The sequence below is a fragment of the Dysidea avara genome, chromosome 4, assembly GCF_963678975.1.
Source record: "Dysidea avara chromosome 4, odDysAvar1.4, whole genome shotgun sequence".
Taxonomy (NCBI): domain Eukaryota; kingdom Metazoa; phylum Porifera; class Demospongiae; order Dictyoceratida; family Dysideidae; genus Dysidea; species Dysidea avara.
The window spans coordinates 5,460,072-5,477,966 of NC_089275.1; positions in this window are offsets into that span (position 1 = coordinate 5,460,072).

Genomic DNA, 17,895 nt, shown 5'->3' on the forward strand with positions numbered 1-17,895 from the left:
CCATTTCAGCAAATTTGCACACTTACAATTCTGGCTAAAGAGCTACATGACTGCTGCCTCCTATTTTATTGACGACAAGCCGACTGCTACTGTTAATAGCACTAAAGATCTTGGGATAATAATAACACAGAACTTAACATGGGAGAACCACTACAAATTAATATCAGGCAAGGCCTACAACATCCTTGGATTAATTCGTAGAAGTTTTTCAGGTAATGGACCAGTTGAGACTAGAAAAAAGTTGCATATCTCACTTGTTCGTTCACAAATCTTATATTGTTCACAAGTGTGGAGACCTTATCTAATTAAAAATATCAATATGTTAGAAACAATACAGAGGCAAGCTACAAAGTGGATTTTGAATGACTACCAATCATCATATAGGTTACGCCTGGTCTCTCTACATCTATTACCACTAATGTATGTATATGAAATGAATGATATTATGTTCTTCATCAAGTCCTACAAGCAACAGTCATCACATTTCAACAATGTTACTGAATATGTCCAGTTTAGTACCTCTAATACACGATTTGGTGCATCTGAAAAAATGGTTCATCATAGATGTTCCTCCAACACTGCTCAGAACTTTTACTTTTATCGTTTACCACGTCTCTGGAACTCATTACCAAAAATAGAATTATCCCTGAATTATTTTCCACCTGAATTTGTCAAGTGCCACAAGGGGACATGACTTCAAACTTTTTAAACCTCATGCCCAAAAGAATGTTCGAAGTAAATTCTTTTCAGTAAGAACCATCAATTCATGGAATAATTTACCCAATTATGTAGTGTCGTCTAATTCTACTGACAACTTTAAAATTTTGATTGATAACTTTTATTCTTAATGTAATTGTTTATTGTAATGAGCAGGACTCACAGGCATAATGCCTTTTTCTCTGTATTTAATAATAATAATAATCTCTGTCCACAAACATTATTAAACACAAACTGTACAACTACATGTGGGATCATTCCATGCGGCAATTCAATGATACAAACGTTCATACCTTCCATTACCTCTGTCCCTGCTGCCACTGTTCAACAGCGTCGCCATCACCAATATATGCAGTACTGTTATAAGTAATTATTTACTGTATTTAATTGTAGTATAGAGTCACTGGCAGCACTTGTCAGTGGCTTTCAGTATCTTTTTGTGTGTGTACTGAAAAACTACGTATAATAATAATAATTACTTTATTCCTTGTTTCCTGTCATTGCCTGCATCATTTTTTATGTAGCCACACCAAATTTTAATTATTTAATTATAGATCATGTGAATGCCTTAATTCATACCAGAGGAAGGCACAGAATGACTTAGCTGTGCATATAAACATGGCAGAAAGGTAACTAAAGGGTAGGAGTCTGTCCACTAGCTCTTGTTCAACAGCTAATAGAGGAGTCATAACGTGCAAACTAGAGCTTTAAATTACTCAAGCCTTTATTGTCAATTATTTTGGTGATAACTGATAGAGCGATCTAAGTAGAGTGGCATAGTGTAAAAAGTTGGGCCATTTTATGTACTTTGTGTTAAAGTGTGACTGTCCCTGGGAAAACCAGTCTTATTGCCCATTTACAAATAAAGAAAAACACCAGTTTAAATATTCAGTGTTGTAGCTTGCTAATGGTGGCAGCTACGCGTACCAAATTTTCACACTTTTTACAACAATTTATTGCCTTCTAGATCATCCAGTGAAGAAGTAGTCAACAGCCGAGTTTCCCACCATTTTAGATAATTTCATCATTTGTGACTGGATTTTGTAAAAACGTTCCAAATCGCACATCAGGCAAAATCAAACTAACACCACATGCACCAGTGATAGCTACACAATACTACTAGTTTTGACCCTCAGCAGTATACAAACTATTCAAGGCTGGTTTTAACAGACATCTTTTCTGGGTGGTGTGGTGAGCTTGAATGGCGGTTTCTGGCATTGTGAGGGGGACCTGGCTTCACAAGAATCAGTGATGCACAGGTGGATGACCTCATATGGTTGGCCAAACGTTTTCTGTGTGATTCTTACTGTATATCAGCCACTCAAGAGCCAGCACAGCCCTGTAACCTTGTGTCTGGAGGCTAACCTCCATTTTGAAGTGTAACCTCTTGCACCCCCACCTCCCACCCCTTGTAGGCACTCGTGATATTGCTCATCCAACTGCTCAGATTTTCTATCTTATTTGGCGGGAAACTCTACTAGTAGCCGCAAGTACTGAACATAGTCTTAAAGGTAATAAATTGATGCATCTCTTGTATAAATTTCATGGCATGCTTCCTTCTCTTGGCATGTTATAATAGCTTATATAAAATCTTTAAAATAGTTTATCTGGCACAAAATTTTCAAAAACTTCTTGGGAGGCATGCCCCCAGGCTGCTTAACTTTCGCATGCTTAGCATGCTCACATACCTACACCACCAAAATGGTCCACTTTTTCTTTTAAAAGGAACATTTTTCTAAAATCCAGTCAAATTTTTGTCCTTGTCTCCCTGAGGCATTATTTTACACTGTTAAAACATGGTTTTAAATTAAAGGTGTTGATCTGAAAAACAACTTGACTTTGTTTGAAGGGAATAGTTCATTCCACTCCGATAATTTTTATTAGTTACAAAAATTTGTTGAATGTATGTGCCCTTGGGGTGTAAATTACCAATGAGCAGTAAACTTCATAGAATTTCATGACACTGAAACTATTTTCAACTTACCCTAATAGAACATTCAGCAAGCAGTCAACTACTGTACAAGAACAATTTAGCTGGTGGTGTAACTAGTTTGTGTCATCAAACATTAAAGACGTCCTTGAAGAGGACTTGGCCAGCAAATGCATGACAAGGTAACATTTATTGATAGAACTGAGAAGATTACATGACAACCTATTGGAGCCTGCCAACATGTCAGTACACTCCGTGTTTGTGAATTATACACATACACAGGCGCTGTTGTGAAAATTTTGATTTAAATGCTAAATCAAATTATGACATGCAGTAGAGAGAACCTGACCAAAGTAACTAGGTATTTTGTCAACGTGTATGCTCTATTAGTGTAATCAAACAAAGCTCTGTATCTTGCTCAGATAATAGTACCTCTATGAATGGTGTATTAGTTCATTTGTCGGGGGGGGGGGGGGGGGGGTTTCCAGTGGTTTCCTGAAATTGTCAATAGCAAGCAAAGCCCAGGCTAGTGTGTTGCTACTGAATTGTTAGCAAACACAAATCACCATGAGTACATCAATCTACATTATTAAAGTGGCAGATCTGTGGGGGAACAGCCCCTCCCCAAACACTATATAGTTGTACAAGATCAGGATACTCTAATAGAGCAGTCAGTGAAATACTCTAATAGAACAGTCATAAGATCTGTGATAGTGACAGACATGAATACTCTCATGTAGTTCAGTTACAAGACTAACTCGTCATATACAAAGGACCATCTACTTCTCACTTGAAAAAACTCCTAGCAAGTGCACCCATGGGATAGTGCTGAAAATGTAAGTCTTCTCCACAGTTGCTTAATATGAAGACTTACATTTTCAGCACTATCCCATGGGTGCACTTGCTAGGAGTTTTTCATGTGAGAAGTAGATGGTCCTTTGTATATGACGAGTTAGTCTTGTAACTGAACTACATGAGAGTATTCATGTCTGTCACTACCACAGATCTTGATCAATTTGCAATACTGGGTAAAGTATTGTAATGTCCACTGGTATTCCATAGGTAATCTGTTAGCTAGTAGCTAGTTAGAACTGGGTATGTTATACATACATGAATGATACTGCATGACACCAAGAGTTTATAATATAAAGTAGTATGAGAGAGTGTCCAACAGGAGTACATTCCAGCAAATACACTGAGTAAGATAGAATATCAACACCTTGGTTTGTACAAAGGTTTCACCATCTCAACACATATTAACACTTGCCTTCCACCAGTAAATGTGTCAATTGGATCAAAGCTTTCAAAAGTCTAATTTTACTCGGTGTGTTTGTACAGGCTATATTGGCAGCTTGACACTCTTCCTTAATATTGTATATTATAAACTCTTGATGATACTGATGAAGGCAACACAATTATAACTTGCTTTATTCTTTTAATGATACAAGGTATGTGTGAGCATGAGATCATCAGGCATATAATTATATAGGTCAGTTCAGTAGCTAAAAGTTGACCATATCCTTATGTTATGTAGCATTCAGGCTACTGGCATTTAACAATCTGCAAAATTAAATCTTCTTCAGGGTCTGGGGGTGCACCCTGCATCTACTTTCCAGTGGAAACCCTTTTGAAAAATCCTAGGCACACCCCTAATTGTTTATTTATGATGCACAAAACCTCGTACATGCGTGTGTGTGTGTGCGTGCGTGTGTGTGCGTGCGTGTGTGTGTGTGTGTGCGTGCGTGCATGTGTGTGTGTGTGTGTGTACATGTGTACATGTATAAATTGTTCAGTTAATTCATCTAAACTAGAGAAGTTTACATTGTAGGTGTATGATGTCTCTGATCCAGGAGAGTGAGGCTAAACATGGTGTAGGAGCGCATTGATGGAGTGAATTCATTTCTCTGTGATCGGTGTGATGAGAATTTCAATAATATTATGTCCGTGACCTGCTATTAAAATATCTGTATGTTGCTGAACAAAAAATATGTTACAAAAATAATTTTATGCACTTTTAATTACTTTAGTTAACAGTGTGAAATACCATAGTTTCACAGAGTGTAAGAGTAAGCATATTTTTGCTTCACTTGTGTAACGTAGTTGTTTACATGGCAGTAAAGTACTGCTTTATTACTGCCACTTTTACATATGAATTACTTACTTGCTTGGGTGGTACATTTTAATTTATTTTTTATATGACGGGTCACTACTACAGGGCAAACAATCCGTGAAACATCTGATTAATTTGGTAATATGTAATTATGCCAAGACTTGGCATTAAAAGAATAGCACATAAAAGTAATTTTGAATTTAGCCATTTCCACTGTTTCCAATTGCCCTTTGGGATGTGTGCGCAGATTAGTGCCCTCGGGCCAGCCACTGTGACCCTTCAAGGAAATCACCATCATTATCAATATGATACTGCAATGCACTAGCAAAATTAAAAGATTTGCATGGGTGGAAAAATATTGAACGTTAAGGTATTTCAGTTCATGGCTGGTAAAACAAGAAAGTTTAAATCAGGCTTTCTGAGATTAAATTTTGGAGTAATTTTGATACGTTTTGTGTAGCTACACCATTTTAAAACAAAGTATAGTGTAGTAGTCACATACTGTAAATGAAAATTCTAGTTTAAATGTGACCAGATCTGTGAAAAGGGCCGGGGTCTTATAGCCTTTCCAATTGCATGTACTTGGCAATCCATAACTTGACTTGTGAGTATGGTACCAGCCTGAAATGTGGTCACTTTACACTCCTAACATAGCACTATTACTTAAGTTAACTTTAAGACAAATGGGTTAAACACATGATGAGTTACGACTTGTTAAACTTGGAAAGGCTATAAGACCCTTTCATAGATCCGGTCACAAATATGCTTATGAATAAATGTTTGTAATTTCATAGACCTACCAACAGAAGTACTGGATTTTTTAGAACATTCTATGTACAGTGGAGCGTCAGTTATCCCTTGGGACCAGAGGTGGTCCGTAAGTCTGAAAAGTTCATATCTCTGAAACTGCATATAAACAGCCTTAAAATAGCATGTAAAATACCAGTATATTATTCAATTACCATAATAGAACATGTCACTACTTTTAATAGAGCAGTCATTTCCGTAATTTGATCAACCAACATAATCAAAAAACAAAAATTAAGAATTAAGGTAATAATTCTTAAATGATGCCAATGTGGCAACACTCGCTGATAAATTGTTCCGTAAGACAGCCCTCCAAAAAAAGAAACTCTTTTTACCATAGTTGATAAACACTCTGGGGACAAAGAGTCGATTGATGTTATGACTAATGTGACCTGTTATGTCCTTTGAAAATTGAAAAAATTATATATGTAAATAAGAAATCTGATGTAAAGAATTGAAAATCTGAATCGCTGTATGAAATCTCCGACACTCAGTCAATATATAGGAAAAATTTGAACAGTGAGTCAATGGCAATTTTGTTACTAAACTTGGAGTGGATTCTTTCAATTAAACAATTCAGTTTTGCAGTAGTAGATGAAGACCAAAAAACCGACTGCAAAAATCAAAGATTGGTATCACAAAAGTGGAGTATAGTGTGCAGGTGGCAGTGACCTACGTATAGTAAGTCTTGATCTGACTCTAGAGACCATGCTACAAATATGTAAGTTCCAAGACAACACAAGGTCAATCAAAACACCCAAATACCGAACAGAGTCAACATGTTACCACCAACTGATACGCTCAGAGCTTTACCTGACATTCTTTGACGGCTTCCATTAAGCATGCAATTAGATTTATCAACATTTAGACACAATGAAAACTATGAAGCCAGCTGGTATACACAGAATCCAGGTCAGACTGCAAACATGTGTCAACTACATGTAGCTTTGCATCACCAGCATAAAGATCTAAGAATTACAGTAATCAACAACAGAAAGCAAATCATTAATATATAAGGCAAAGAGTAGTGGTGCCAAAATTGATCCTTAAGGTACTCCAATAGAAATAGAACCCCACTCAGATAAACCACAATGAAACAAAACTCTTTGCTGTCATCCAGCTAAATAATTGCACAATAAGTCAAAAGACGACCCTCAAAAGCCATAATAAGTTAGTTTAGCGCACAAATGATCAACAGTATCAAAACTACACCATAATTGAGCTGAATTTTAGTTTTAGTAAAATTAAAAACGAAATTAAGTTTTAAGTAAACTTTTTATATAAACTTTTAGTTTAGTGTAAGTAATTTATCCTTACAATAATTATTTTAGTTTTAACAACACTACAAGGGAAGCAATAGATAACCAGGGACATTCCTGTTAGTGTTGATCCTCCACCTCATCAATTATGTTGTTAGAAATTTTCAAAGAATAAATTGGATGAGCTTCTTTGTTATTTAGGATGAGGTGTTTTCATTGTTTGATAATGTATCTGACTATCTTGAGTGCTTCAATTTGATTATGTTAGATCTACTAGTGCAACTTAAGAAACTAAGAGTTTGTCAATGCCCCTAGAATACAGAAATTACTGACAATTAAATGATATGGTCACTGCCACTAAGAGGAAACACTCTAGTAGATTCAAAGCACTGAACATCAGTAGGTCAACAAAATTGAACTGCCTCAATCATAACAGACAACAACAGCTTAGTTTGTGATATCAAGATGGCACCAAAAGATCAGCATTCATATCATCAAATATAGCAAATATTACCAAAGATTGAAGTAAATCATGCAATACAATACATTTACAAGTCTGTCTTCAATAAATCACCATTGTGTTGTATAGAAAAGAAGAAATTGTGAATAAAAACAAACCCCAAAGTCAGCTATAGGTTGGTATTGGGGCCTTATAAAGTACAAAAAGAAGTGAATCCACACAAAAAAAGTTAATTGCAAACTGTGAAAAAATGGTGCGGCCTTATGAAAAAAGGTGTGAAATCAAGGTGGCTGCCAAGAATTAATGGCTACAATGATGCTAATGCTAATAAATGTTAATAATGTGTGCATTGTTAGCATTAACTTCATTGCAGCCATTTCGATTCTTGGCCACTACCTTTGATTTCACAATTTTTTCATCCATGCAGGTTTTATGTGTTGCAAATGTGATGTCAGGTGCAGGGTATACTTGCTCCCTGTGTACCCCTTGGATCTGCCCCTGTTTAATTAAGTACAATGTAGTAATGGACATTAATATAGAATTTAATATAGAAGTTACTATTACTATGTAGTATTTGATATATTTTGACTCTAAGCTGACTAGATACTGTATGAATATTAATAACGTTCTGTTCCTTAATTTTTGAAATCATTCACATGTAATAATATGATTCTCCATCATCTGTACGTAGGACAGTACAGCTAACTTCTATCTGTGTAAAATATAATAATTATAGAGTGGCCAGCTATTTTTGGACATAACCCTCATGAATGTATAGGATATAGTATCATCAAGAGTTTATTTGTATCTGGAGAGTGTCTAACTGGCAAACACAGTGCTTCATAATAACACCTCAGGCTTCCCTTAGAAGAAAGGCTTAACCTTATCAATGCCAATCATCACCTATCAACAGTTCTTTGTCATCAGTAGAATCAGGCTAGAACTCGAGGTGTATATGCAATTTAGTGAACTTGCAGCAGTGTGTTTGTACAGGCTATACATACTGGCAGTTAGACACTCTCCCTCATACAAATATTATGAACTCTTGGTATCATCAAAGACTCATGGTAGTGAGTTGTGTAGCCAAGGTAGTAGTAAGAAGAGTATTCTTCAAATGATAATATTATGTGTGGGCCACTACTTTTGAGTTATTTACATGTAGTAGTAATTTTTGCAGTTTACATGATGGTTTATACCCACCATTTTCAACACCTCAGCTCATGAGCATGCGACATGCTTTCAGCATGATATCACACACAAACAATTCCTGTATAGTAATAATATGTCATAGCAGCAAGAGAAGACAAGAAATAGAGGGCATATAGTCATTCGGCTTTGTGATCCAAAATTCCTGGGAAGAAAAAATGATGATATGGCTAGCCGGCTGAGCAGACATGACAGAAAAGAAATGTCCAACTTCTTTGGAAATGATTTGGTGAGTGATCATGTGATTTAGTATGAGTATAAGTGGTACCATAGATACAGTATACTTTCCAAAGTGCAGGAAAGTATAGAAAGTATACTGTATCTATGCATGGTGGTACCAGCCATTTTGACAGCAGCTTTTGTGAAGCTGACAATTTGAAATCCTACTGCAAATAGTTCTTAAGACAACCTGGGCATAATTACATGGCATTGCCATATAAATACACTATTAAAGTTTCAAGAAAAAGTAATGATGATTTTTACTGGTAAAATATTCTTCTCAACATGGATACTCTAAAAAACAGTCTTCCACTTTTAAGGAAACTACTCTAATGAAGCAGTCAACTACTCTAAAGAATATAAATTAGCAGGTTTGCATGCTTTATTTCTGCAGTTACACAATGAAAGTAGTCTTACAATATGTAGTTTTTCAGATGATCTAATCTTTTTCCTGGGGCTAGACTCCTAAGCATAATTATGACATCCTTGCTCTACTGTGTATAAGTTTCATTGCTAAAGTTGCTCTTTATCTTCCGTTTGCCTTGCTCTGATCTGGTATAAAGGCTCCAACTTGGGAACTTGGTTGGAAGTGAGACATGTTACCAACTTGTAAGTGTCTGATGATGACGAAAATGCTGCAAGTGTATTATAACTAGCGCTTCAAAATTTCATAACACTAGATAATTGTAGTGATTTAGCATGATATTCTTGTGTTAATTGTTTGCAAACATTTACATCACTGACATACATATCACTAGCTAAATGTATACAAATTTAATAATTGAAACTTCTGTATACATTACAGTTGAGGTGATTATGATCACCATACAGGTTCACATGGTACACAAGTGTTCTGAATCTGAACCTTTTAACTGAATCATCTTGAAATGTTAAGTGCATTATTATACAGCTGTGAGATGTTTATCAGCTGATTATCTTATTGCCCACTTGACCACACAAGTTGTATCTCACAGGAATAGAATCTGGATCACATACTGCGTATCAAAGCAATTGATTTACAAAAAGAAATGAAATCCTCCATGTAAAACAGCTTGTCACGGGCTGTTAATAAAACACATTTATGAAAGTAAGCAACTGAAAGAGCTGATACAACCACTACTCTGCCTCCGTTGCATATGCATTCAGCATGATGTATGCCATGAGCATACGTTTAGCCTCCTAGGAATTATGTTTATAAAATGGGATATACTTGGAGCATAGATCTTCTACCCACCTGGAGGATTTTGTGTTGCATTAAATGACTGTTCTATTACAGTGTTTGACTGTTCCATGAATGAAATACTTCGAGGATGGGGTAGAGAGGAGTTGGTTTGGTAAACTTTTAAATTAGTATGTTGTAGTATTGTGAATGACTCTGGAGTTAAAATTAAGCAATCAGTATACCTGTGCAACCTGTGGATCTGCAGTGCCCCCATTAATTTAAGTACAAAGTTGTAATGGAAGTTAATGTGGAAGTTGCTATCGCAATGCAGTTGTAGTTGAACTGTACATGTGCTGATCAACTTTGATATATGCACAATGGGAATATGTACGTACTGTATACTATTATATAGTTCATGTATACACATTATACCAAGAGTTAATAATAGTACCTCCCTACTATTATTAACTCTTGATTATACTTTACAGACTAGATACTGAGGTTACTTATGTTACTCACAAACAATAATGAGATAATAAATCCACTTACTAATAGCCACTCATTGTATGCAATTTGGAGGATATAACTCCACCAATTGCAATTAGGTAGTTCAGTTCAAGTAGTAATAGTTGGTGAATTCCCACAATAATAGCTAAAGTCATGTGATTAACTATTACTTTGATTTTCATGTGGTTTGTAGCAGTGGTACAGTAGCTACATAAGTTGGTGAGTATATAGACACAAGAGTACAGTTCACTTTCTTTGTGTTGCACACCTTCCAAAAGTTCCATACTAGCCCTGTTTCTTGTGCTCACATGACTGACTGTCTGTGGTGCCAAATTATGCAGCTATGGCCCACCACCTGTGAGAGGCATATTGTGCATCACTATGCATAATATTGGGATCTCTTTATAATGGACACCTTGGGCCAACTAAAACTGTCCTGGTTAGTTTATGTACTAAAAGATACTTTGGAACCTAACTAATAAGTGCCTGGATTATTTGGGTGTCCTTAAGGCCACAACAACTAGTACTTATATTGCCGATTGTAATTCAAGAGGTTGGTTAATTTTTGTTACAACAACAAGTAAACCAAAATCTTTGCCCTTGTATCATTTCAGAGTTTAGGTTTCACTTGTCACTAACCAATGATACTAGTGGCTCCTTTTTCAGCATCCATGCTTGCCTTGGTACCAGCAGCAAATTTCTCTAAACTCAAACACACCTACAGAACAAGTTAATGATGATGTGTATAAGGATCTGTGCAATATGGACACATTGGATATGCTGCATGTCAAGGTATACTGATTGTCCAGGTCAGCTACTGTATTAAGGAAATTTTTATATAGGACCTTAACTAAGTGTCTGGGTTAAGTAGTGTCCGCATTAACAGGTGCAACTATACAAAAAGCGTAACCTAGCTCAGTTCCTAGGGATAACCTAGTATTCAGACAACTGAAAAGCCCAAACCATTGAAATTGTGGCATTTAAAAAAGTGCATTTTTCAACTACTCTAATAGAACAGTCACCATTGTTCACTAAATTAACCAATTCCATACAATGGCTGGCTGATAATTACTGCAAGGAAACTTGTTTGTCTGCTGTACTGCTTTCCACAGACTGATATTGTGACTTTTGCAATTTTCTATAATTATGTATACAGTTCAAAGATGTGCAATTCTTTAATTAATCGAAAAACCACACATTTCACAGTGAATGGTAATGAATATTTGAGAATTCTGCTAAGCATTTTTTTAGAAATACAGCATGAATAAATCCTAGGTTGTTATGTGAAGTGCTGATAATTGAATCATGCAAAATAATTGAGTTGCTGATAATAAAACACCATGCCAATAATTAATAGCTGCTTTTAATGATCGCCATGTCCATGGCAAACTTGTAATGCTCTTATATATAACTTGGTAAGGGACTTACAAGGATAAAAGATTTTTGATGGAGCTATGTACATGATCACATAATAATCACATTATAGGAAATTATGTCAGAAAAGCAAGTGATCATGAAGAAGTTGCTTTGCTAATCCATCTGATTGTCTTATGTGTCATTGGATGTATGTATATAAGTTTCGGCAATATATATATATATATATATGTGACTGGGCCTGCAAAAATAGGGCATGTGGGCACAAGATTTTTTCCTACTTTTTCAATCTTCCATCACACATAACGTTTTATACCATTATGCTATTACAATGCCATTTTCAAGTAATAGTAAGCATTTAATTTGCTTTATGATGCAAGCTACAGAATGCAAATATTCTGTTCCAGTATGGAGATATGACCTGTAGCTGACAGGGTGTAGTTTGCACCCACATGCCCTGTTTTTGCAGGCCCGGTCACATCATATAGCTTCTGAGGATTGCACCCTAGACCTGCTGCCTACCATCCTAGTGCACCCTCCTGACAGGAAAGTACAGTGGCCATTTTAACAACATTCAAAGTTGTAAATGTCATGCAAGGGCAATTGAGTCTATTTGAGATTTTAAACAACTAGCTATTTGAAGTGAAGTAGGGACCCGCCGATTATGCTGGCATAATTATGAGCATAATAGGTGCCTGAATGCATAATAGGTGCTAAGATCGATATACTCTAATAGAACAGTCAGTAACTCTAATAGAACAATCACATAGCTGACTGTTCTATTAGAGTATATCGATCTTTTCTGTGATATGCAAGTAAGTTTGTGCTTCAGCCACTATAATATATCCATAAACTGGAAATTATTAGCAGAGCATGAGAACTGAGGCATAAATAATTGGGCATAATTTGAGCATAATGGGTAAGTATTGAGCATAAATTTAAGCATATATAATAGGTAAATTTTTGAGCAGTGCAGCATAGCATAATAGTAGGCATTCCAGACTGATTTTAAAATTTTGGAAAAACAGGCTTTTTATATGCTCAATAGATAGAGTATTGATTGCTGATCTCAGAAATATATAGTTTGTTGGGTTGGAATTAGCTACTTTGGCATGCACAGTGCTTAAAAACTGAAAAAAGGTACATTTTTTCTCCAGGGCTCCCCATACATTTTACAGGGGAAAATGGCACAATTGAATCAGGAAGCCATCTAGCAATCTGGACTATCTTGAAACTGCAGTTGCTTCTAGCTGCAAGTTTGTACATGTAATGAGAGTAACTTCAGGTCTTATTGGATCTCAGCGATCTTTGTATGCTTTGTGGTGAGCAAATATGTTTCACCTACTGCACACTTCTCAATACAATGGTGTATGCCCATAGCCAAGTGGCTATCTCAAGTTGGTAAAAACATCAAGTTAACAACTTATAAAGGTAAACAACTAAAGTGGAGGTGCCACAATGATGCAACAATACCTAAGGTGGAGTTGTGGTTTCAATTATGGCATTGTTATGCCGACTTTGAAGTGGTTTATACTTTTGAGTTGATGACACAACCATCAGGAAATTGCTCTGGAGCTGAAAATCGCTAACCCGAGCGAAGTAACTACGCACTTTAAAGTAAGCACCAGTGACTACCTTCCACCCGACCGTACGTTTTTTAAAGTTTTAAAGTATTCTACATACATTACAAGTCTTGAAAAGATTACAAAACAACACAAAACTTACTTATATGTAACGCGCACGATAAAACTAAGATTTTCATGATGATCAGCGTGTGGACAAACCCCACAGCGATTTTCACCCTCATTGGAGCTCGGACGACGGAGCAATCCCAAGTTAAACACGAGTTGTCATTTTGTGCCAGGGTTCTATTGGGGAATATACGGAGAATTTTTTAAATAAAAATATCTCGGATACTGGAATGCCTAATAATAGGTAAAATTATGAGCATAATCGGCGGGTCCTTAAGGTGAAGTAATACAACAGTGGTATAAAAGGGAATGGTGGATCTGCAAGAACTCGTGTTCACACCTATCCCCATAGCCATACAGTAGTACCTGCAATCCATACTGTATACATGTAACAGTAACTATATATAGTCCATTCATAATCACCGAGCCATAATTAATATAAGAATTTGTCTTGTACAGTGTCATCAGAGAGTTTATAGCTACATACCTCATGAAATTCCTTTCTGGGTCCTTTCTTGCAGCAAATAGTAGTGCCTTACTGTAATGGTGCAACTGATGTTATGCTATAAAATAGCTTCTGTACTACCTGGCACCAGAATTGTATCAGAAAAGTGTTACAATTAGCATTAAGTTTTATTATAAACAAGGTAAATACATAGTGTATTTACTTTGCCAATAAGCCTTTTTAGCTAACAGTAGACATGCATGATTGTGTGTTAATACAACAACTCCTTATAAGTCTCACCATACTGATTACAATAAAGCTGGACGCTATCAGCCAGTTAGCCTTTTACAATTGATTTTCTCATGTTGGCACAGGTTTGGCCACATAAACTTAATTATTAGTTTCTCATCCCCACCTGCATGGCCATTTTTCTTACCCCATCAAGGATTTTTTAAACTACTGGTGGCTGAGTGCAGCTATCTAGCACCTTCTAAAGTTAGTACCTTGCTAGAGCAATCTAAGAAAACTGCATTCTGAGTGATTTTAGCTAGCTAATTCAGCTAACTAGTCTGTGAAAAATAAAATAAAAATCTGCTCTCCCGCACTGTTATTTTGAGTACAGGAGAATATTAAGTTTATGTGGCCTTATGGCATTCTTAAATAAAGCTATACTGGAAGGAAAATTCCTATTTATTACATTGTGGACTTGCAGCGCTTATGACCATGAGCTCCTGCAGGAGCTTATAAGGCACTTATGTGCTCCTGGTATAACACTATATAGCATACTCTTAGTCAGTTTTTTTGAAATTTACAGTTAGATGTTTGATGCATGTGTTCCTTATAATTGACTTGTCATCAAAACCAAAAATGGAACTTACAATGTGAAATTTATTTAACCTACTATGATGCTATGATCAGGTAATTAATTTTACCTAGATGTGCTATTTTTTAACTGCCAAGAGTACTTTAGCGTGCAGTGTGACTCAAATCATTGCTCAGTTGTGACTCTGCAATGTCTGCATAAAGGCGCATAATACGTATGTACACTAAACATGCAGGTTAAGTAATTTTGTAAGCACATTCAAAGCTAACTATATGATAATAATTATATTTAGTATCCTTGTTAACATTAAAGTATCTAAAATTATTTCAGTGATCACAACACAGACATGCGCTCTAGATCTTATGACAATGCATTTTGGGTAACATAAAACATTGTGCTTTCTTTAAACTTTAAATAAACAATTTCTATCACAAAGTGCATAACTGCTTACAGTTGTACGTATACACTATATCGACATGCATGTAGTAACCTCCTGTAGTAACCTCCTGTAGTAACAAATTGAAAAGTGTTGTACATTTTGCCATGCATCCTTTTTACACTCAGCTTAGAACATAATATATCCTTATAAGCTAGCATTTTGGTTTTTCCGGAAGCCGGAAGAGGATGCTACCTTCAATGCACTAGATGCTATAATACGTACCTTATGTGGTTGGACTGTGGTATGAATTGTGGTAAGATATCACAATTCATACCACAGTACATATTACAGTACATTTTTGATATCAGTGATGGTATTTCTTCCAATATACGACTCATGCTGATGACTGCATGTATTCTTTATCGTGTAATTTAAGATAAACTTGATCAAGGCACCCTCCAAGCTGAATTAACCTGCTTATTAAATGGACTAAGACCTGGCAGATGGTCTTTAATGCAAATAAATGTGTTGTGTTGCGATGTAGTAGGCTATTGACAACATTTTCTAATGATTACTACATCAATGACTCTCTTCTACATAGAGTTAGTTACTAAACTTCCCTACTTAGAAGTTCATGCATGGAATATACCCATCTTGTGAGACCTATGCTGGAGTACGTATCCATTGTGTGTGTGCGACCCTCATCTTGCCAAAGACATTAATGCCCTAGAAATGGTGCAAAGAAGAGCAGCACGATCGGTCACATCAAATTATGACTGGCAAAGTGGAATAAGCATTTCATCTACTTTCAGTGACAATCACTGCACTTTCACAGAGAAGGCAGACATCAAGGCTTAAAAGGCAGTTCATCATACTGACATCAGGATGAAAATTCCGAATCAAGAAACTTCAGTGCAATCGATCAACCAGGTCTTATCATCCCTTACATTTCTCAACACCATTTATAAAGACTAATTCGTATCAATTCAAGTTAATTATTTCCCTAGAACAATTGAAGATTGGAATCACTTATCCCATTATTTAAATGAATTAGACTCAGTTGATTTATTTGGAGTTAAATAATTTAACTATATACGCTATGTGGTTTTCTGGAACTATGTGGTTTTCTGGAGAAGGGTGGAGGTACCAGATGTTTTATTGGATGATATTACTTTGAAAGTTGTGGATAAGCAGAAATATTTAGGGGTAAAATTTGACAGTAAACTAGACCAGATTTGCAAAAAAAAAGAAAGAAAGAAAAAAAAAAAAGAAGGGCAATGCTTACAAGAACTGTTGATTGACCCACTTTTTTATCACATCCCTTCCTGTGTGGGGACCTCAACAATCAACACAGTGTTTGAACAGAATGCAGAACAGAGCAATATGCTCGGTAACAAATCTAGCTACCTCTCCTTACAGTTGTAACCATTTGTATATGCACTTTCAGAGTTTGCAATGGTTGCCACTTTTACCACCTAATTCAGTTTTGTTCAATGTGTAAAATGTATATAGCTATTTCCAGTATCAATTGAAGCCATCAATTAACATTGGTACTACCACCAGAAGTACTGTACATGAGTCAAACAGTTTCAATGAAGTTTAGCCATACATTTTCACAAAATTTCTTCCGATATCAGTCATTCGACAGTGGTGGAACCACCTGTAACCTCCTTTCCCACTTAAATGACTACTGATTTGTTACTGCCCAGTAAAACTATAAGAAGTGTTATATCCCTACTGTGCATTTCCATTATGGTATCTAGGGATATAACACTTCTTATAGTTTTACTGTGAATTAATATCGTGCACTACTCCAGCTTGTTTCAGTACTTTTTATCGATGAGTTATGGTCCCTACTCTAGTTGAAATTTCCAAATTTTTCTCTGCACTTGTTTGTTAATTTTTCTTTTGTATATAATAGTTATGAATGGTGAACCCACGCATACCAAATCTGAAATGGTGCCGCGCGCCCCAATTATCATCTGAAAAGCTAAGTATCCATTACGCTTCGTCATCAGCTATGTTCGAATCAAAAATGCACCTCTGCAATCCACGCACACCGAAAGAAATGGTGCCGCGCGCCCCAGTAATATCAATTATCCTCTGAAAAGTGAAGTATCCGTTATGCTTCGTTGTCAGCTATGTTCAACCTGTTACGCAGCATTTCGAATCAAGAACTGTTCGAAAAGCACCTCTGCAATTCACACATACTGAAAGAAATAAATGGAGCCGTGCCCCAGTTATATCAATTATTGTCTGAAAAGTGAAGTATCCATTATGCTTCATTGTCGGCTATGTTCAACCCATTACACAGCAGTATGAATCAAGAACTGTTTGAAAAGCACCTCTGATATCAAAATAGCCACTATGACAAATATGGACGATTTCCGTTACAAAAGGGAAGCCATCATGTGCTATCGCCAAATCAACACTTTTTGCTGTCAGCAAAGATGAATGGGACACAAAGGAGGACACTGGTAAGTCCATGAAGAATGCATTGTACATACTGCGGTATGTCAAAAGGCACCTGTCGGGCTGAAGTGATATTGAACAGTGAAAAATCAAGCCCGTAGCCTTAGCTGTTATCGAGTTATGCTTGTCTGAAGGCATCAGTCAGTTACTTACTTACTCTGTCAGTAGAAAATAAATTATTTTTAAATTCTGTAGCAACTTGTCAAAAGCGTTTCTGGTCAATCTGAAAGCTTGTTTTGGCTTAGTTTCACCTAACCAATACTGCCTGATCATCATTAGGGGAAATTGAGGCTGTTTTTTGGGTGATATTATTTCATGGGCCACGCCTACTCCT